This window comes from Argopecten irradians, chromosome 11 (genome assembly GCF_041381155.1).
Source record: "Argopecten irradians isolate NY chromosome 11, Ai_NY, whole genome shotgun sequence".
NCBI classification, from domain to species: Eukaryota; Metazoa; Mollusca; class Bivalvia; order Pectinida; family Pectinidae; genus Argopecten; species Argopecten irradians.
Genome location: NC_091144.1, coordinates 2,414,514 through 2,434,090, shown reverse-complemented (window position 1 = coordinate 2,434,090; position 19,577 = coordinate 2,414,514). Strand labels below are relative to the sequence as shown.

The window sequence follows — 19,577 nt, the reverse complement described above, 5'->3', positions numbered from 1 at the left end:
ACACTTTCACCTTCCTTATACACCATACTTTCACCTTCCTTAAGGTCACACCATACTTTCTCCTTCCTTAAGGTCACACCATACTTTCTCCTCCTTAAGGTCACACCATACTTTCCTCCTTCCTTAAGGTCACACCATACTTTCACCTTCCATTACTATGGTCACACCATACTTTCACCTTCCTTAAGGTCACACCATACTTCTCCCTCCTTAAGGTCACACCATACTTTCCCTTCCTTAAGGTCACACCATACTTTCTCCCTCCTTAAGGTCACACCATACTTTTCCCTCCTTAAGGTCACACCATCTTTTCCCTTCCTTAAGGTCACACCATACTTTCTCCCTCCTTAAGGTCACACCATACTTTCACCTTCCTTAAGGTCACACCATACTTTCTCCTTCCTTAAGGTCACACCATACTTTCTCCTCCTTAAGGTCACACCATACTTTCTCCCTCCTTAAGGTCACACCATACTTTCACCTTCCTTAAGGTCACACCATACTTTCACCTTCCTTATGGTCACACCATACTTTCACCTTCCTTAAGGTCACACCATACTTTCACCTTCCTTAAGGTCACACCATACTTTCTCCTTCCTTAAGGTCACACCATACTTTCTCCCTCCTTAAGGTCACACCATACTTTCTCCTTCCTTAAGGTCACACCATACTTTCTCCTTCCTTAAGGTCACACCATACTTTCTCCTTCCTTAAGGTCACACCATACTTTCTCCCCCTTAAGGTCACACCATTTTTCTCCCTCCTTAAGGTCACACCATACTTTCTCCCTCCTTAAGGTCACACCATACTTTCTCCCTCCTTTTCACCTTCCTTAAGGTCACACCATACTTTCTCCCTCCTTAAGGTCACACCATACTTTCTCCCTCCTTAAGGTCACACCATACTTTCACCTTCCTTAAGGTCACACCATACTATCACACCATACTTTCACCTTCCTTAAGGTCACACCATACTTTCTCCCTCCTTAAGGTCACACCATACTTTCTCCCTCCTTAAGGTCACACCATACTTTCACCTTCCTTAAGGTCACACCATACTTTCTCCTTCCTTAAGGTCACACCATACTTTCTCCTTCCTTAAGGTCACACCATACTTTCTCCCTCCTTAAGGTCACACCATACTTTCACCTTCCTTAAGGTCACACCATACTTTCTCCCTCCTCCAGGACGAAAACATCACCATTCTCTTCATTCTGCAGAACTAGACCCGTTTTCCCCTCAATATTATTATTAGGATCTATTAATACAGCAGACATTTTGTTTTCTGGGGCTTCAATATCACCTATATTATCCTGGAGGGGAAGACTAAGCCTTGGTACAACTTCTACCACAGATGTCTCAAATGTAGTGTTTTCATAATCAGCAACCAAGCGTGGCCGCTGTGACATGTTAATGGAGTCAAAGTGTCTGCTTGATGAATTATTGTGACTGTCACAATCCTGACCTGCTACAACAGAGTCAGAATCACACTCAATGCTCAATAGAGATTGTTTCTTATTGTACATGGAGGTAAACAGAGCCTTTTTACCATCACTAGAATCATCGGCGGCGTACACCCGACTCACAGAGAAATTCTGTACTTTAACAGTCTGTGGAGTCACGACAGATCGACCAGTCGATTGGACGGGTGTCTGACTGATACTGTGGATTCCATGACCAGATGGTTTACCCTGGGAAATGTTGGGACCTTGTTCAAAAACAGTACTCTCTGTACAGTTCATCAGCGTGTCTTCGTGGGCAGTACAGTACTCAGCAATATCAGATTCACTAGGAAACCAGCTTCTGTTGGACAATTCATTGGCGTGAGACTTCACATTCTGCCAAGACTCCTTGTGATTTAAGGAATCAGATGAAACATAAGTTTTCCCGTTAAGTGCAAAGTCATATAAGAATGGCAGACTTTTAGCAATTTTTTCTGGTCTACCTCTTGGGCGGGAGGGACTGCATCGGTAGTCACCATACTGTGGGGCTGGACTAAAGCCGTTTTTTAAACAGCTGAGGGTGAGGCAGGGTGTAATGAGTGATACTCTCAAATGTGTAGATACATATGTGGTACTCCTACAAAACAAAGGGTAATACATCAGGCTCTACCATATATCAGAGGGTAATTAACAATACAAATGTGATACTCCTACAAATATTTAACAGGTGGTACTCTACAAATACATCAAGGATTAATTAACACATACAAATGTGGTACTCTTACAAATACATCAGAGGGGTAATTAAACACAGTACAAATGTGGTACTCCTACAAATACATCAGTCCTACAATACATCAGAGGGTAACAAGACAAATGTGGTACTCTACACATTAACACATACAAATGTGTACTCCTACAAATACATAATAACACATACAAATGTGGTACTCCTACAAATACATCAGAGGGTGTAATTAACACATACAAATGTGGTACTCCTACAAATACATCAAGGGGTAATTAACACATACAAATGTGGTACTCCTACAAATACATCAGAGGGGTAATTAACACATACAAATGTGGTACTCCTACAAATACATCAGAGGGGTAATTAACACATACAAATGTGGTACTCCTACAAATACATCAGAGGGGTAATTAACACATACAAATGTGGTACTCCTACAAATACATCAGAGGGTAATTAACACATACAAATGTGGGTACTCCTACAAATACATCAGAGGTGTGTAATTAACACATACAAATGTGGTACTCCTACAAATACATCAGAGGGGTAATTAACACATACAAATGTGGTACTCCTACAAATACATCAGAGGGGTAATTAACACATACAAATGTGGTACTCCTACAAAATACATCAGAGGGGTAATTAACACATACAAATGTGGTACTCCTACAAATACATCAGAGGGGTAATTAACACATACAAATGTGGTACTCCTACAAATACATCAGAGGGGTAATTAACACATACAAATGTGGTACTCCTACAAATACATCAGAGGGTAATTAACACATACAATGTGGTACTCCTACACATACATAGTAATTAACACAACAAATGTGGTACTCCTACAAATACATCAGAGAGGGGTAATTAACACATACAAATGTGGTACTCCTACAAATACATCAGAGGGGTAATTAACACATACAAATGTGGTACTCCTACAAATACATCAGAGGGGTAATTAACACATACAAATGTGGTACTCCTACAAATACATCAGAGGGGTAATTAACACATACAAATGTGGTACTCCTACAAATACATCAGAGGGGTAATTAACAAGTACAAATGTGGTACTCCTACAAATACATCAGAGGGGTAATTAAACACATACAAATGTGGTACTCCTACAAATAATCAGAGGGTAATTAACACATACAAATGTGGGTACTCCTACAAATACAACAGAGGGGTAATTAACACATTACAAATTGGTAGTACTCCTACCAAGTTACATCAGGAAGGGTAATTAAAAACACATACAAATGTGGTACTCCTACAAATACATCAGTGGGGTAATTAACACATACAAATGTGGTACTCCTACAAATACATCAGAGGGGTAATTAACACATACAAATGTGGTACTCCTACAAATACATCAGAGGGGTAATTAACAAGTACAAATGTGGTACTCCTACAAATACATCAGAGGGGTAATTAACACATACAAATGTGGTACTCCTACAAATACATCAGAGGTGTAATTAACACATACAAATGTGGTACTCCTACAAATAACATCAGAGGGGTAATTAACAATACATGAATGTAGGTACTCCTACAAATACATCAGAGGGGTAATTAACACATACAAATGTTGGTACTCCTACAAATACATCAGAGGGGTAATTAACACATACAAATGTGGTACTCCTACAAATACATCAGAGGGGTAATTAACACATACAAATGTGGTACTCCTACAAATACATCAGAGGGTAATTAACACATACAAATGTGGTACTCCTACAAATACATCCGGAGGGGTAATTAATACACATACAAATGTGGTACTCCCTACAAATACATCAGAGGGGTAATTAAACACATACAAATGTGGTACTCCCTACAAATACATCAGAGGGGTAATTAACACATACAAATGTGGTACTCCTACAAATACATCAGAGGGGTAATTAACACATACAAATGTGGTACTCCTACAAATACATCAGAGGGGTAATTAACACATACAAATGTGGTACTCCTACAAATACATCAGAGGGGTTAATTAACACACATACAAATGTGGTACTCCTACAAATATACATCAAATAGGTTGTAATTAACACATACAAAAGTGGTACTCCTACAAATACATCAGAGGGGTAATTAACACATACAAATGTGGTACTCCTACAAATACATCAGAGGGGTAATTAACACATACAAATGTGGTACTCCTACAAATACATCAGAGGGGTAATTAACACATACAAATGTGGTACTCCTACAAATACATCAGAGGGGTAATTAACACATACAAATGTGGTACTCCTACAAATACATCAGAGGGGTAATTAACACATACAAATGTGGTACTCCTACAAATACATCAGAGGGGTAATTAACACATACAAATGTGGTACTCCTACAAATACATCAGAAGGGTAATTAACACATACAAATGTGGTACTCCTACAAATACATCAGAGGGGTAATTAACACATACAAATGTGGTACTCCTACAAATACATCAGAGGGGTAATTAACACATACAAATGTGGTACTCCTACAAATACATCAGAGGGGTAATTAACACATACAAATGTGGTACTCCTACAAATACATCAGAGGGGTAATTAACACATACAAATGTGGTACTCCTACAAATACATCAGAGGGGTAATTAACACATACAAATGTGGTACTCCTACAAATACATCAGAGGGGTAATTAACACATACAAATGTGGTACTCCTACAAATACATCAGAGGGGTAATTAACACATACAAATGTGGTACTCCTACAAATACATCAGAGGGGTAATTAACACATACAAATGTGGTACTCCTACAAATACATCAGGGGTAATTAACACATACAAATGTTGGTACTCCTACAAATACATCAGAGGGGTAATTAACACATACAAAAGTGGTACTCCTACAAATACATCAGAGGGGTAATTAACACATACAAATGTGGTACTCCTACAAATACATCAGAGGGGTAATTAACACATACAAATGTGGTACTCCTACAAATACATCAGAGGGGTAATTAACACATACAAATGTGGTACTCCTACAAATACATCAGAGGGGTAATTAACACATACAAATGTGGTACTCCTACAAATACATCAGAGGTGGTAATTAACACATACAAATGTGGTACTCCTACAAATACATCAGAGGGGTAATTAACACATACAAATGTGGTACTCCTACAAATACATCAGAGGGGTAATTAACACATACAAATGTGGTACTCCTACAAATACATCAGAGGGGTAATTAACACATACAAATGTTGTACTCCTACAAATACATCAGAGGGGTAATTAACACATACAAATGTGGTACTCCTACAAATACATCATCAGGAGTAATTAACACATACAAATGTGGTACTCCTACAAATACATCAGAGGGGTAATTAACACATACAAATGTGGTACTCCTACAAATATATCAGAGGGGTAATTAACACATACAAATGTGGTACTCCTACAAATACATCAGAGGGGTAATTAACACATACAAATGTGGTACTCCTACAAATACATCAGAGGGGTAATTAACACATACAATATGTGGTACTCCCTACAAATACATCAGAGGGGTAATTAACACATACAAATGTGGTACTCCTACAAATACATCAGAGGGGTAATTAACACATACAAATGTGGTACTCCTACAAATACATCATAGGAGTAATTAACACATACAAATGTGGTACTCCTACAAATACATAAGAGGGGTAATTAACACATACAAATGTTGTACTCCTACAAATACATCAGAGGGGTAATTAACACATACAAATGTGGTACTCCTACAAATACATCAGAGGGGTAATTAACACATACAAATGTGGTACTCCTACAAATACATCAGAGGTGTAATTAACACATACAAATGTGGTACTCCTACAAATACATCAGAGTAGTAATTAACACATACAAATGTTGTACTCCTACAAATACATCAGAGGGGTAATTAACACATACAAATGTGGTACTCCTACAAATACATCAGAGGGGTAATTAACACATACAAATGTGTACTCCTACAAATACAATCAGAGGGTAATTAACACATACAAATGTGGTACTCCTACAAATACATCAGAGGGTAATTAACACATACAAATGTGGTACTCCTACAAATACATCAGAGGGGTAATTAACACATACAAATGTGGTACTCCTACAAATACCATCAGAGGGGGTAATTAACACATACAAATGTGTAACTACCTACAAATACATCAGAGGGGTAATTAACACATACAAATGTGGTACTCCTACAAATACATCAGAGGGGTAATTAACACATACAAATGTGGTACTCCTACAAATACATCAGTAGGGTAGTAATTAACACAGTACAAATGTGGTACTCCTACAAATACATCAGAGGGGGTAATTAACACATACAAATGTGGTACTCCTACAAATACATCAAGAGGAGTAATTAACATCATACAAATGTGGTACTCCTACAAATACATCAGAGGGGTAATTAACACATACAAATGTGGTACTCCTACAAATACATCATAGGGGTAATTAACACATACCAAATGTGGTACTCCTACAAAAACATCAGAGGGGGTAAATTAACACATACAAATGTGGTACTCCTACAAATACATCATAGGGGGTAATTAACACATACAAATGTGGTACTCCTACAAATACATCAAGGGGTAATTAACACATACAAATGTGGTACTCCTACCAATAATCAGAATACATCAGATGGGTAACAAATATAATAAGTGGTAATTAACACATACAAATGTGGTAACTATATCAGAGGGGTAATTAACACATACAAATGTCTGGATACTCCTACAAATATATTAGAAGCGGTAATTAACTCAGACAAATAGTGGTAATTAAACACATACAAATGTGAGTGTTACTCCAACCAATACATCAGAGTGTAATTAACCATACAAAAGTGGTACTCTATACATCAGAGGGGTATTTACACATACAAATGAGTTACTCCTACAAATACAGTTCAGAGGGGTAAATTAACACTTACAAATGTGGTACTCCTACAAATACATCAGTAGGGGTAATAACACAGTACAAATGTCTGTACTCCTTACAAAATTACATCAGAGGGGTAATTAACACAGTTCAAATGTGGTACTGACTTTCGCCAAATATTTCAGACAGGGTAAGTAACACATACGCAAATGTGGTACTCCTTCAAATACATATGTATCCCAGGGGTAATTAACACACACAAATGTGGTAAACATACAATACATCAGATTATTAATATAACACATACAAATGTGTGATACTCCTACAAATACATCAGAGGGGTAATTAACACATACAAATGTGGTACTCCTACAAATACATATAAACACATACATTTGGTGATACTCCTAAATACATTCAGAGGGGTAATTAACACATACAATGTACTCCTACAAATACATCATGAAACACATATGTACTCCTACAAATACATAATGAGGGGTAATTAACACATACAAATGTTGGTACCCTACAAATACATCATGGAAATTAACACATACAAATGTGGTATGTTAAATACATTATAATAACACATACAATTTTGATGAGAAAACAGAGGGTAATTAACACATAAAAATGTCCGGTTGGTGATATAAATTGGAAATTCATTTATGAATTAACACATTTGGTTTATGAGAACATCACATCAAATGTTGTAAAACATGGAAAATATAACACATATCATGATTGGTGATGAGATATTGATATGATAATTCATTTATGATAACGGGTTTATCCCAGAACCCAAACCTCGGGGTTAACATGGGAAATATCGATCCCGAATTGGTGATGTGATATTGTGATACGATAATTCATTTATGATAACGGGTTTATCCCAGAACACACCTCGGTAAAACATGGAAATTCATGATTCCGATGGTGATGAGGTAATGATATGACAATTCATTTCATGTTAACGGGTTTATCCCCAGAAACACACCTCAGTAAACATGGAAATCATGATTCGAAATTGGTGATGAGTTAATGATTATGATTAATTCATTTATGATAACGGGTTTTACACCCCAGAAACACACGCCTTCTGGTAGTAAATGAACTTGGCATATCATTGATCCAGATTGGGTGATGAGATATTGATATGAATAATTCATTTATGTAACACCGTGTTATCCCCCAGAAACACATACCTCTCTGTAAACTCTATTGGGAAATCGTGAATTCCGATTGGTGATGAGTTTAATGATATGTTTTAATTCATTAATGATAACGGTTTTTCCCCAGAACACAACTTTGTAAACACTGAAATAACGTGATTCCGACTTGGTGACGCAGATTTTTTTGTTAATGATATATTGCATTTATGGATACGAGGGTTTATCCCCTCGAACACACCTCGGTTAAACATGGAAATCATGATTCGATTTTGGTGATGAGATATGTGATATGATAATTCATTTATTTGATAAATGGGTTTATTCCCCAGAACACACCTCTAGTAAAGACATGGAAATCATGATTCCGATTCGTGAATTGAGGATATTGTTATTTGATAATTCATTTAATGATAAAAACGGTTTTCATCCCCAGATAACACACCAGATCGGTCTGTAAACATAGGAAATCATGATGTCGTATTGGTGATGACGATTAATGATATGATAATTCATTTTATGATAACGAGGTTTATCCCCAGAACACACCTTCTGGTTAAACATGGCAATCATGATTCCGATTTGATTGATGAGATTATTGATATGATAATTCATTTTTATTGATAACAGGTTGTTTATCCCCAGGAACACACTTCAGTAAACATGGGAAATCTGTTGATTTCCGATCTGGTGATGAGATTTTTGATATAATTCCATTAATAATAACAGGTTTATCCCACCAGACCACACCTCGGTTAACATGGAAATCATGATTACCGTTTGTCGATGGGCATATTGATACGATAATTCATTTATGATAACAGGTTTTATCCCCCCCAGAACAACACCTAGAGTAAACATGGAGAAATTCTCATGATTGCCGATTGCAGTGATGAGTTATTATGATAATTCATTTTTTGTGACGGGTGTATTCCCCAAAACCGATAGTCTGATATTCATGGAAAATCGTGATCCCGATTGTGATGAGTTAATGATTTTTAATTCTTTTATGATAACAGTTTATCCCAGAACACCAATCGGTATGTCATGGAAATCGTGGACTGATTGGTGATTGAGATTGGATATAATTCATTACTGATAAAGGGTTTATTCCTGAACACACCTCGGTAAACTTGGAAATCGATCGGCTTCCCAATTGGTGAGAGATATTGATATGATATTCATTTATGATAAACAGTTTTATTCCCCCAGCAGATATTGTATACAATGATAATAGTGACCCGTTTGGTGTTCAGGATAATGATAAATTCATTTATGATACAGGTTTATCCCCAGAACACCACCTCGGTAAACATGGAAATCATGATTTTCCGATTGGTGATGAGTGAGATACTTGATATGTTAATTCATTTTCTATGATAACGGGTTTATCCCCAGAACAGAACACACCTCGTTAAACATGGAAATCATGATTCGATTGTTGATGGAGATAATTGTATGATAATTCATTAATGATAACACGGTTTATTCCAGAGAACTCACATTGGTTAAACATGGATAATCATGATTTTCACGATTGGTGATGAAGGTATTGATATGATAATTCATTAATGATAACAGGTTTTATCCTGAAAACCCATCTCGGTAAACAATTCTCGATTCCGTTAAACATGGAATTGATATATTTTCATTGATCCCCCATATTAACACACCTGGTAAACTTGGTGATGAGATATATGGTGATATTATTGTTATTATTCATTGCATGGATAACGGGTTTATCCCCCAGACACACACTCGGTAAACATGGAAATCATGATCCCGATTACCGATTGGTGATGAGATTTTGATATTTTATATTTTCGGGGTTATAAAAACATGGAATCATGATCCCGATTGGTGATGAGATGATTTGATAATTCATTTTGATAACGGGTTTATCCTCAGAACACACCTTCTAGTAAAACATGGTAAATCCATGATGATTGATGTGTTAATGAAAATTGGGGTGATGAGAACAAACTATATCATGATACCGATGATGATAATTTGATCTAATTCATTTATGATAGAACCGGAGTTGTTATCCCCAGAACTCACACCTAGGTAATATATGGAAATCATGATTCCGATTGGTGAATGGATAGTTAAACTGATAATATTTTCAATTATGATATTGGGTTTTATCCCCAGAACACACCTTCGGTAAAACATTGGAAAATCATGATTCCGTTTTGGTGGATGAGTTATTGATATGATAATTCATTTATGATAAGGGTTTTATTCCCCAAGAACACACTTCTCAAGTAAACATGGAAATCATGATTCCCGATTGGTGATGAGGATATGGATAGATGATAATGCATTTATGATAAAGGGTTTATTCTCCCCAGAACAAACCTCGCAGTAAATCTTTGGAAAATCGTTGATCCCGATTGGTGATGAGAGATAATGATATGATATAATTTTCTATTTTATGATAACCGGGTTTTGTGATTCCGTCAGAAACCACACCTCGGTAAACATGGAAAAATCATTGATTCACGATTGGTGATGAGATATTGATATGATAATTGCATTTATGATACGGGCTATGGATAACGGGGAAAATTTGATTATCCCCAGATAATTGATATAAATTCTGGTATGATGTAAACATGGAAATCACCTGATTTGGAAATCATGATTGGATGGATGAGATAATGATACTAATAATTCATTTATGGATGATTTATCCCCCCACTGGGTTTATTTTGCCACCAGAGAACACATAATTCTCTTATGTAACAACATGGAAATTGGAAATCATGATTCCGATTGGTGATGAGATAATAATGATATTAATACATTCATTTATGATAACATCGGTTTATTCCCCTTGAGAACACAACTCGGTTATAATTACATGGAATATTCGGCTATGATTGGAAATCCCGATTTGGTGATGAGATATTGATATGAATTAATGGATTGATTTATTGATTAACGGGGTTTAGGTGTATCCCCAGAGCCCAGCATACACTCACCTCGGGTGTTCAGTTTAAACAGGAGGTGGTTTTTGTTTAATCTTGGTGGGAAATTCATATATTTTAAACATGGAAGAAGGAATTATTTTGATTTTCCGTCCGACCGATTAATTGGTGATGATTGAGTAGGGTGTGATATTGATAATTCTTTGTTGTGTTTTGGATGATATTTTCAATGTTGGGGGGGGTAGTATAGGTTTTCTCGTTTATCCCCAGATTGGTGATGTTAGATATTGACTTGATATTATAATTCATTTATTGATAACAGGTTTTTATCCCCAGAACACACATCCTTCGGTAAACATGGAAATCATGATTCCGATGGTGATGAGATTGGTGATTGATATAATTCTCCCATTTATGATAACGGGTTTATCCCCAGAACACACCTCGGTAAACATGGAAATCATGATCCGATTGGTGATGAGATATTGATATGATAATTCATTTTTCATGATAACGGGTTTTATCCCCAGAACACACCTCGTAAACATGGAAATTCATAGATTCATTGGTGATGAGATATTGATAATAATTCATTTATATAACGGTTTATCCCCAGAACACACACTCTCCAAACAAGGAAATCATGATACCCGATTTGGTGATGAGAAGATATTGATATGAAATTCATTTATGATAACGGGTTTATCCCACAGAACACACCTCAGTAAACAAGGAAATCGTCGATTCCGATTGGTGATGAGATATTGATATGATAATTCATTTATGATAACAAGGTTGTATTCCCAGAAACACACCTCGGTAAAATGATTCCGATTGGTGATGAGATATTGATATAATTCATTTATGATAACGGGTTTATCCCCAGAACACACCTCGGTAAACATGGAAATCATGATCCCGATTGGTGATGAGATAATGATATGATAATTCATTTATGATAACGGGTTTATCCCCAGAACACACCTCTGTAAACATGGAAATCATGATTCCGGATTGGTGATGATGATAATTGATATGATAATTCATTTATGATAACGGGTTTATCCCCAGAACACACCTCGGTAAACATGGAAATCATGATTCCGATTGGTGATGAGATATTGATATGATAATTCATTTATGATAACGGGTTTATCCCCAGAACACACCTCGGTAAACATGGAAATCATGATTCCGATTGGTGATGAGATATTGATATGATAATTCATTTATGATAACGGTTTATCCCCAGAACACACCTCAGTAAACATGGAAATCATGATTCCGATTGGTGATGAGATATTGATATGATAATTCATTTATGATAACGGGTTTATCCCCAGAACACACCTCGGTAAACATGGAAATCATGATTCCGATTGGTGATGAGATATTGATATGATAATTCATTTATGATAACGGGTTTATCCCCAGAACACACCTCGGTAAACATGGAAATCATGATTCCGATTGGTGATGAGATATTGATATGATAATTCATTTATGATAACGGGTTTATCCCCAGAACACACCTCGGTAAACATGGAAATCATGATTCCGATTGGTGATGAGATATTGATATGATAATTCATTTATGATAACTGGTTTATCCCCAGAACACACCTCGGTAAACATGGAAATCATGATTCCGATTGGTGATGAGATATTGATATAATTCATTTATGATAACGGGTTTCTCCCCAGAACACACCTCGGTAAACATGGAAATCATGATTCCGATTGGTGATGAGATAATGATATAATTCATTTATGATAACGGGTTTATCCCCAGAACACACCTCAGTAAACATGGAAATCATGATTCCGATTGGTGATGAGATAATGATATGATAATTCATTTATGATAACGGGTTTATCCCCAGAACACACCTCAGTAAACATGGAAATCATGATTCCGATTGGTGATGAGATATTGATATGATAATTCATTTATGATAACGGGTTTATCCCCAGAACACACCTCAGTAAACATGGAAATCATGATCCCGATTGGTGATGAGATATTGATATGATAATTCATTTATGATAACGGGTTTATCCCCAGAACACACCTCTGTAAACATGGAAATCATGATCCCGATTGGTGATGAGATATTGATATGATAATTCATTTATGATAACGGGTTTATCCCCAGAACACACCTCAGTAAACATGGAAATCATGATTCCGATTGGTGATGAGATATTGATATGATAATTCATTTATGATAACAGGTTTATCCCCAGAACACACCTCTGTAAACATGGAAATCGTGATCCCGATTAGTGATGAGATCGTAGTCACCAGAGGGAGTTGTATGCATCCGTCTCCTGCTGTAATGTCTTCGAGAATGATACTCGCCTTCGTCCTCCGAAGGTGGTGACACCTATATTGATAAGAAAAGTTTTCAGTTCACACAACTTTACACAATAAATCATTGATATTAATTCCTTATATTATTCCATTTGTTTGGCATCCTTTCTAAAAATTATTATGACTATGAATAAAAACATAGAAATTCTACAACCTCATACAGTTACAATGAACTAAATCAGAGTCAGATTAAAGGTAGGTTTCGCCCAATGAAATATAAAAACTACGAAATTGAAATTTATCCTGTACATAGATATAATCTTTAGATCATTTTTAACGCATACAGCGAACAATATGGGTGGTCAGTTGCCTAGCTTGTCCAGAAAAATACTCCTCTAAAAATAGAGCGAAGTCAAGCTTTACATAGAACATGACATATTTTTTTCCAAAACGAGGCCGCATCAACAAACGGAAGTGTGCAACAAAAAGTCAGGTAGCAGTGACAGTCTTGCCACGGCGTGTTTAGTAAAAAATAACAACAACAATTCGAAGTGTGATGGACTGTTAATACATATCATATAATCACTTCATGTTACTTACATACGCTCGCTAGCTTAGTACATCAAATATATATCTAATTTGTCTGTCGCTGTATGTGCGCTGGCATATGTTTTGAAATTAATTCACCACGTGCAACAAGTCACATCAGAATCCGGGCAAGTTCTGCTTGTGATGTGGCTTCTGTTTCTTCTATTGCTATATGCCATCTCCGAATTTCATTCCCTATAGATAGATTAGGGTGCTACCGATTCCATTCTAATTCCATCCTCTTTGTTGCTGATTCAGATACATTTTTTTTCTCACACGCTTTCGTTCAGCCATTTTGTTTACTTTTATTATGTAACAATGCGCATGCGCGAGACTTCGACAACACAATCCATCACAGCTTCTTTTGCATACTATCCTGTCTGGCTGACATATTGTAATAAATCAAGGATTTCCTTCAATTTTGTATTCAAGACACATTTGCTCAATCTCATATGCTTAAAGAAATTAAATTGAGGTATTTTTAATATATTTTTTCATCTTTTCTTCCGTTTAAAGGCCCATTCCCTTTCTGGAGCAAAATATAAAGGTTTCTTAAAAAAACATTAATAACATCAGAAAATGCATACCGATGACCTAAAATAAGGTTACGACACCAAACATATGCAAGATTTCCTGCGTAATATATGAAAACAGTGTAGAGTCAATTTGCTGTTTTGTCGTCTGGCGCAGTGAAAGTCAACTACCGCGCGGTATTTAGGACGACGGCGGGAAACATAATACGACCCGCGTTATGAAAACTAAACATTTTATTTATGTTATTCAAATCGTTCAGAAGGTGATGATAAATGTAGTATTAACGGTAAGTTAATAATTTTTGCGACTCTACAAAATTATTGATCTTGTTTTACATTCCCATTTTAAAAATTAAAAGCCGTTTCGGAAAGGTAGTGGGCCTTTAAAGGATTTTACAAAAAAAAATTCTTGGTTGGGCGAAACCTACCTTTAAGAATTACCAGTACTATACAACTTAATTACTGTTGTTGTGGTTTTTTTTTAATTGGTCATGTCAAACAATACCTCTATTTTGATTTTCCTTCCTGCCTTCCTAGTCGTTGTGTGAAAATGTTTCCTCTGAAATCTTTGGAAAACTAATTCCGCGTCTCTGTCTCTCTCTCTATCCTTCTTTCTTTTCCTGCATAAGAATTATTTTGACGGATTACTACATCAATTATGTTCTTTGTTTTGGAAGTTGTTTCAATGGCAGGAGAAAAAGTAACCAAATCTTACTTTATACACATGTAGGTAGCTATGGCAACAGGTACCAGCAGCAGTAGCAGGAACAGATAAAATAGAACTGGCTTCTCATCTTTACCTGTAAACAGATAGGTACATATAATATCATTACTGAAGTAATTGGTAGTTTTCTACATAGATGCCTTTCAATGCCTATCATCTGTTTTGTTATTATGTGCTAAAAAGTTTCAAATTTCATGCAAACATGTATGAATAAAGACAAATATTTATTTGACCTTTGTCTTTGAGTTCAAGGTGAATGTGACCTTATGCTCATTAACTACTAAGTGGGTGCAGAGGATTGAAGTATACAATTTTTTTATGCTACAATTTTCACTTTGAATTATATATACTTGGTCAGGAATAAATGAGAAAATTCTTCAGAACGTTTTATTTAGACATGTACCTGTTTCCGAGTTCTCCTGTGGGGAACACACTCCCATTGGAGTTGTCTTGGAGACCACATCTTCTGGATTGGAATAGCTTGTGGAAACGTTCATGGACACAACTTTCTTTTTAAGAAATGAAAGGAACATTAGTTACAAATGGTTGAGTGGTTCGTCACTGTACATGTATAACATAGAATGTATTGAAGTACAAATTGTAAAATGTGGATCTAAAATACATTTCCTGGATTTGTCCTGCAAACATAATTAATCTGAAATCTCCATTACTTCTTCACATGAAACTATATCCATCAGATAGAACCTTGTAGATTCATTCAACTATGTGGACACTATCAAATCTGTTTGAACTTGGCAGTATCCTCAAATACCAAGAAATATAAGCAATCCTTTTCAGATCTTAAGAAGCTACAAAGAACAACCCCCTCACCTACTGAATGCATGCTTGAAAAGTTAACAAGGACATAGTCATTCAGATCCCCCGCCAATGGAGATATCAAAGCTGAAGTAAGTTTGATTGAGAAGACTTATGTGTATGAAAAAAACCAGGAAAAAGGAAGTTTAGCTAAAGAAAGATGGAGTATAATTCAAGTAGAGCGGGGCTGCAATTGTTGAATCAGGTATACAGCCTTGACATTTATATTAGACTTTATACACAAAGATGGGTGGAGCTTTGCAAAGTAACATTTACCATTTACCATGATATTTTCAGCAATGTTTCCATGGTAACGGAAAAAGTGCAAGAAATGAAAACCTAAAAATAGCAAAAGGTACTACAAGACCATAAAAAGAATGAGTCTATGAAGTTTCATGGAAATATCTCTGCTGGTTTTCCAGTTATGCTGCGGAAACGAACCTGGTACAAAAATATGATATTTTCAGCAATGTTTCCATGGTTACAGAAAAAGTGCAAAAAATGAAAACCTTAAAATAGCAAAAGGCACTACTAGACCATAAGAGAAATGTGTCTATGAAGTTTCATGGAAATATCTCTGCTGGTTTTAGAGTTGTGCTCCGGAAACGAACCTGGTACAAAAATATGATATTTTCAGCAATGTTTCCATGGTTACAGAAAAAAGTACAAAAACGAAAACCTTAAAATAGCAAAAGGCACTACTAGACCATAAGACCAATGTGTGTATGAAGTTTCGTGGAAATATCTCTACTGGTTTTAGAGTTATGCTCCGGAAACGATTCTTACACAAAAATGTGATATTTTCAGCAATGTTTCCATGGTTACGGAAAAAAATGCAAAAAATGAAAACCTAAAAATAGCAACAGGCACTACAAGACCATAAGACCAATGTGTGTATGAAGTTTCGTGGAAATATCTCTACTGGTTTTAGAGTTATGCTCTGGAAACGATTCTTACACAAAAATTTGCCATTTTCATCAATGTTTCCATGGTTACAGAAAAAAGTACAAAAAGTGAAAACCTAAAAATATAAAAAGGCACTACTAGACCATAAGAACAATGTTTTTATGAAGTTTCATGGAAATATCTCTGCTGGTTTTAGAGTTGTGCTCCGGAAACGATTCTTACACAAAAATCTGCCATTTTCAGCAATGTTTCCATGGTTACAGAAAAAAGTACAAGAAGTGAAAACCTTAAAATAGCAAAAGGCACTACAAGACCATAAGACTAATGTGCCTATGGAGTTTCTTGCATATATCTCAACCGGTTTTAGAGTTATGCTGCGGAAACGAACCTGGTACAAAAATATGATATTTTCAGCAATGTTTCCATGGTTACGGAAAAATTGCAAAAAATGAAAACCTAAAAATAGCAAAAGGCACTACTAGACCATAAGAAAAATGTGTCTATGAAGTTTCATTGAAATATCTCTGCTGGTTTTAGAGTAGTGCTCCGGAAACGATTCTTACACAAAAATCTGCCATTTTCAGCAATGTTTCCATGGTTACAGAAAAAAGTACAAAAACTGAAAACCTTAAAATAGCAAAAGGCACTACTAGACCATAACACCAATGTGTGTATGAAGTTTCGTGGAAATATCTCTACTGGTTTTAGAGTTATGCTCCGGAAACCATTCATACGGACGGACGGACGGACGGACGGACGGACGGACGGACGAAATCCATTTGTATATCCCCCGCCAACTTCGTTGGGCGGGGGATAATTATATACTTACAGCAAAATAATAATAGTAATAATGTACCTCTGGGGACTGACAAAATCAATTTGTTATAGTCATAGTTCGTTATACACATCATACAGACATCTTATAAAGACCTTGATGGGGAATTAAATTCACTACGCTATAACCATGAAGTTTTTGTAAACATGTTCATTATAAACAGGTTTTACTATTCTCAGCAATAACTTTATAAAGAATCTCCTGGATCAGGCATAAATCTAAAATAACTTCTTGAAACAAAGACTTAAAGACTTATGTGATGATGAAAATGTCTGTTTCAAAGTTAATGCTTCAGATCAGGATTTCAAAGGCTTCAATAATTGTCTACCAGAGGCATAATTTGACAAGGTCTGGGTTTGAACCTCTGGTCGTCATTTAGATGCTCTGCTGATTCAGCTACATGGTCCTTTTAGCCTCTGCCCCCAAGGACACATTTAAACCTAGCTCATCACCCATGTTTTCTGCCAAAAAGCTTACTCCCAAAACAAATCAAGTTAGCAATCTAGCCTAGCTATTTGACCAATAATTAAACGTTATAACAGTTATATAATTTTAACAGAAAGGTTAAGTTTGTATAAAGACATGGATTTACTTTTATCTCTAATTGGTAATTAATGAGGCCAAAAGATATATGTCTGTAACAAAAAACATGGTCGGTAGGTCAGGAGAATTTTTCTTTTTTATTTAAGTATCTTTCACTCTAAAATAATGACCAGAACTGGAGTCTGAGATCGAAATCTCGACTTTTATTTTTTTTTCGTAGCAAAGTGGGAAAAAATAGGGTAAGGGGTTAAAAAAAATAGGGTCGGTCGGGTAACCCTAAACAGACATATTTTTTTGCGTAATTAACTTCAACAAACTGAAGATAATGTCATGTGAGAGATTTGGGACTCAAGTCGATTCCAGAAAAGCCAATGGATAATAATGTGTTTTAGTAATTTTGGATACAATACATGTGCTGACAGAAGAGCAGGCTTGAATAAAGTGGACAATATAATGTGATATTGTACCATTCAAATATCGTTATTTGGAAGAATGATTGTTATCTGATCAGGGTTTAACAGAGTGTAAGTTGGAATGATTTTTTTATAAGCATGCCAGGAAATTGCGAGGATGAGTGTACGTTATTGATAATTGTGTACATCATTGTGAGTTTCTCAGCAAGAGGATGCTATTTGAATGAATGAACAAGTGTGATATTTTTTCTACTAAAGAAGCATATCAAAACATTACCTTCTTAAAAACACTCAGGAGAACTGCCCCCAATAAGAACAGCCGAGCCCATCCTGCGGACATGTTGAATCTCGCGCCACCTGTCAATTTCAGCTGTCTTGGTCAACCAGGCGTTTGTCACATCGTTATTGAGAATGCATTTAAATCAATCATGTGTCTGAGCATGATTTGGGGACGTGCTAAAATCAGGAAAATGAGTGACAAGAACCATTCTTTTAAAGAAAACAAGCATATAGACAATAGCTCTAAGCAGTTAGAAGGTGTTATTTTCAGAACTATGTAATAATTACATTCGTATGTAGACTGTCACCAGAGTTCTGAAATATCAATGACAATCAGCCCTTTGAGACAATATGACCTATAC

The 19,577-nt window shown here is 35.9% G+C and overlaps 1 pseudogene; it reads right to left on the bottom strand.

The window, feature by feature from the left end:
• Positions 1–946: 946 nt before the first annotated feature.
• LOC138335668 (uncharacterized) lies at positions 947–19,329 on the bottom strand (annotated as a pseudogene).
• Positions 19,330–19,577: the final 248 nt, after the last annotated feature.